This window comes from Cajanus cajan, chromosome 11 (assembly GCF_000230855.2).
Source record: "Cajanus cajan strain Asha chromosome 11, NIPB_CcT2T_4, whole genome shotgun sequence".
In the NCBI taxonomy this organism is placed as follows: Eukaryota; Viridiplantae; Streptophyta; class Magnoliopsida; order Fabales; family Fabaceae; genus Cajanus; species Cajanus cajan.
Window position 1 is genome coordinate 17208174 of NC_138527.1, and position 5118 is coordinate 17213291.

Consider the following 5118-nt stretch of genomic DNA (forward strand, 5'->3'; position numbering starts at 1 on the left):
CCAGGCTCGTGCATACCTCGGTGTTTCTGACAACCTCGGTAGCTGAGTACCGCCTCTCCAGGCTCTGCCTCCGTGTTTCTGATGACGTTAGCAGTTGCACACCTCCGTGTTTCTGACGACGTTGGTGGCTAAGTACCGCCTCTCCAGGCTCTGCCTCTGTGTTTCTGACGACATTGGCAGTTGCATACCTCCGTTGTTTCTGACGACGAGGTAGCTGAGTACCGCCTCTCCAGGCTCTACCTCGGTGTTTCTAACAACCTTGGCAGCTGAGTTTGCCCTCTCCAGGGTCTGCGGTTTGCCCTCCCCAGGGTTGCATACCTCCGTGTTTCTGACGACGGGGTAGCTGAGTACCGCCTCTCCAGGCTCTGTCTCGGTGTTTCTGACAACCTTGACAGCTGAGTTTGCCCTCTCCAGGGTCTGCGATTTGCCCTCCCCAGGGTTGCGTACCTCCGTGCTTCTGGTCACTTTGGTAGCGTGAGTTTGCCCTCTCCAGGGTCTGCGGTTTGCCCTCCCCAGGGTCTGCCTCCGTGTTTCTGACGACGTTGGCAGTGTGAGTTTGCCCTCTCCAGGGATTTGTGATGATTTTGTCTCCACAGTCCACGATGCTGCTTCGACGATTGTTTTTGATTTTTGTGCCACTGTGGGCTGGATAACGCAGGGATCCGTCTAGGGGATGTGCAGTTACTCATAGGTTCTTGTGTCCCAACTTTCCATTGCGTAGTTGGTGCCCACTAGGGAATTTCTGATTCCTTGGGGGTGCAGACACAAAGATGCTCCTTTTGAGGTGAGCGATGCCTTATGATTGGCTGACGTCCTTTCGACGTTGGTGGAGTATCCCGGTTATCCTTATTTGGGTGACTCTTTTTGATTTTCTTGGTTTTGTTGCCTCTGCGTAGGCTGTTATCCGCTGGGGGATTCTGTCGTTAATTTTGATTAGCCTCTTCTGTTAGGCGGATCATCTTGACGTTCAATGATTGGCTGAATGCCGAATTCCGCTTGGGGAATGATTATTGATCTTTTTTGGATTTTCTCTTTTTGAAGGAGTGCCTCTGAGTAGGCGAATTATCTTGATGTTTGGTGTTCGGCTGAGTGCCGGATTCCCCTTGGGGAATGGTTGTTGATGTTTTGGATTTTTTTCTTTTTTTGAAGGAGTGCCTCTGAGTAGGCGAATAGGGATTGAAGATCTTATGTATCCCAGAGTATTATTTAGAAAGCCTCTTCAGGCTTAGCTTCACTCGTCGCTCGAGTTGGAAAGCTATCTTCCACTGAGGAAGTCAAAGTCCTTTGACTCGGATATTCTGTTCGGATGATCATGCTTCCATTGGGGAATCTTGCTGATCTTGCGCTGATAGCTTTCACTGGGAGTTCGGCCCAAGAGTGCAAGCTGAGATGTCTCTGGGGAGTATTATTTCGGCAAGCCTCTCCAGGCTCAGTTATTCTGTACGATTGGGGAGTATTATTTCGGCAAGCCTCTCCAGGCTCAGTTATTCTGTATGATGAGGGAGTATTATTTCAGCAAGCCTCTCCAGGCTCAGTTATTCTGTATGATGAGGGAGTATTATTTCGGCAAGCCTCTCCAGGCTCAGTTATTCTGTACGATGGGGGAGTATTATTTCGGCAAGCCTCTCCAGGCTCAGTTATTCTGTATGATGAGGGAGTATTATTTCGGCAAGCCTCTCCAGGCTCAGTTATTCTGTATGATGCGGTTGATTTTCTGAATTTTTGCCTTTTTTGTCGTTTTTTGGCTTTTTCTGTTGACTGCTGTCATACACAAGCAATTTTTTTCTATTTTTCTATTTTATGCGATTGCCTCATGATAAGGTCTTTAAATGTGCAACTAAAGGCCAATACGGCTGTATCCATTTCAGTACGCCTGTATTGAGTTAAAAATTTGTTTATAACCCTAATTTTAATACGGGCGTACTGAACATGGTACGGGCGCATTATTTTTTCTGAAGTTTGATTTTTTTTTATTTTTGGTTTTTTCAATGAACAGAGAATAAGTGATCTTCCAGTACACCTATCATCTGTATGCATGTATGCGGTATGATGCACCTAATTCTATTTGATTTATTTTTTCAAAAGAATTAACCGATGCGTTTCTTTGCTTGGATTTTGCCATTCCTCTAGACGGGTTGTGCGCTGCCGATTTCTGTAACCGAGGAATGATGCGTGTTATATCGAGATTGGTGTCATCAACCAAGTGATCCTTCCCTTCCTTTAGAAGACATGTCAACCCTCCTATTGACCACTATATCTCCATGTTTCCACTAGATTATTCTAAAATCGTTTGGGACAAGAGAGAAAAGAAAGGAAAGATATTTTTTGTTCAGAAGTTTGTGTTTTAGAGGGGATTATTATTATTTTGAAAATGGTTTTTGTAAGAATGGCTGGCCAAGGTAGGCTCATGTGTTTAGGCTTGTTTGATTAAACACTTATGAAGTTAAGAAAGTCTTGTTATTTGACGTTGTGATTTGACAACTTAGATAGCTTCCCTTGAACCTTTCTTTTTGAATTCGGCTCATGGTACCATCATGGATTTCTTTTGCTTTTTTGATTGTCCTTATTTTTTGCCTAAAACACCCTTTTGTGGCGTCTCAGCGGACCTTTGTTTTTGTTCATTTTTGCAACCCTAATTTTTGCCTAGGTCACCCTTTCGTGGGATTCCTAGCGGGTTCTTTGCTCTTATTTTTGCGCAGCCCCCTTTTTGGGTTTCCTGCCGAGCTTTTTTTTTTGTTTTTATGATTTTTGTTTTTAAAGGATTTCTTTTTTATCCATGATGGCACTTGTCGAGGCCAAGGAATGGTGCTCCAAGTTGTCACGCACACTTCCACATAAAAATGATGCGGGTTTATTGTTATTAAAACGATTTTAACCTCATTCATGCTTATTCAAACAGGGTTAAAATAATGTGGTCTAGAGATTTATTGCAAGCAAGAAAAAAAGCAATAAGAAATAATAAAGAATGATTTTATTATAATTCTAGAGGAAACATGTGCCCTATCGAGGCTCGGGGGTCGGGCTGTCCCCGAGGAGTAATCTCTAATAGTCATCAGGTCTATACATCCCTATCGGAAGGAGAAAAACACTTGACGACGACAACCGGCTTTAACGCTTGTGAACCGGCCTTCCTAAAGATCTGGCTTAAAGAACGTCGAGAAGGATCTTGATTCCTCTTCGTCCTTTGATCTTTATTAGGGTTGTATCCTAGCCCTTGTTTCCTCGGATTATCTTTGATGATGGGTAGCTCGGGAATCCCTTGGGAATCCTTGCCAAGTCCTTGTCCGGGCAAGTATCCATTCTTGGTGAGCATATGGGCTACCTTCTTCATTTCTCGGGGAAACGTTTCAACATTGGCAATCTCCAATGCTTGGAAGGCGGTTTCTAGAGCTTCCTCTGCTGCATCCACGTAAGGTATGGCAGATGGCTTGCTGATGAGTATGTCATCTTCAGCTTGTACAGTCACCAGCTTGTCACCCACTATGAATTTGACTTTCTGGTGGAGCGTAGAGGGAACAGCTTTCGCATCATGAATCCAAGGTCGGCCGAGGAGACAGCTGTATGCGGGAGTAATGTCCATCACTCGAAATTCGACATTGAAGATGGTGGGTCCAATTTGGATTGGAAGATTGATTTCTCCCACCACTTCTCTTTTAGAACCGTCGAAAGCTCGGACGATCATGTTGCTCGGGCGCATTTGGATTCCCTTGATTGCCATTTGATCGAACGTTCTTTTTGGCATCACATTCAAGGAAGATCCATTATCCACCAAGACTTTAGCGATGTGGTATTCCTTGCACTTTACAGAGATGTGCAAGGGCTTGTTGTGGTTCGGTCCCTCAGCGGGGATCTCTTCATCGGTGAAAGAGAGGTGATCACTAGCCGTGATGTGACTAACAATCCCCTCAAACTTGTCTTGGGAGATAGTGTGCGACACATATGCCTCGTTCAATACTTTCAACAGAGCTTGCCGATGCGGTTCGGAACTTAGGATCAACGACAACAGGGTAATCTTTGCTGGCGTCCTATGAAGTTGATCCACGATGGAGTACTCGCTCTGTCGGATATATTTTAACAACTCATCAGTCTCCTCCTCGGATTCTTTATTTTCCTCGGTTTTCTCTTCTTTTTCTTTCCCTTTATTCTTGGGAGCTTTGTCATGAAGATCTTCGGGAGTATAGATCCTGCCACTCCTAGTCATGCCCCCAAGTCCAGCGATGTTAGAGATATCGCTGTCGGCAGAAGAATGGATATCGTATATCCACGGCACAGCCTTATTTGATTCGTAGGGGAAAGGTCTTGGAGCAGTGATCCTTAACGATGTCGGACCTTCCCCTTTATTTGTCATGATTACCAACAACGGAGTTGACGTGCGTTCGCTTGGCGCGGTTGTTGGCTTGCATTTAATAACAAATGGCGTGCGATCCATTCTGAACATACGCATCGATTAATTCTTTCTTTTTATTAATGTTTATTAATGATTTATTGGGAGGGATGTATGCAATGCACTCCCCTAGATCCCTCCATGATCTTCGATAAGAATGCATGATATGAGATGATGGCGTTGAATATGCATGCATTGTGTTTATTCAACTAAGCATTATCATGTTTTCAGGATGTCCCTAAGATGATGCATGATAATTGCTTGGTTTGGATGAATAACTTTTTTCTTTTTTTGGGTATTTTGTTTTTTGTATTTTTTTGGGTGAAAAGGGAAACTACCTATATGAATGTGATGAACGTAGATGTTAACACCATGTAATGGAAGATTCTTATTCCTATTTATTCTTATTTAAAAAGGAATGTTGTATGTTTAAATAATGCAATGTATGCTCATACAATGTCACATAAATAATGCACAAACAATTCACTCATCCACGAACAGTCACGAGCGAATCACGAGGTAGGGGTATCCTGCAGAAAAGTGCATATTCAAGGAGGTTCTAACTGTTCTCACTGGTCCAAGGCCCCCAAGGTGCCCCCATTATAGGGACCCAATTCCTCTCGTCGTAAGTCGATGGAAAGCTCCAACGCACTGTCGGACTCGAGTTCATGGTTTTCACCTTGAGTGATGTTTTCCGACAACGGTCTACGGGCACCTATAGACCCATTCGACAA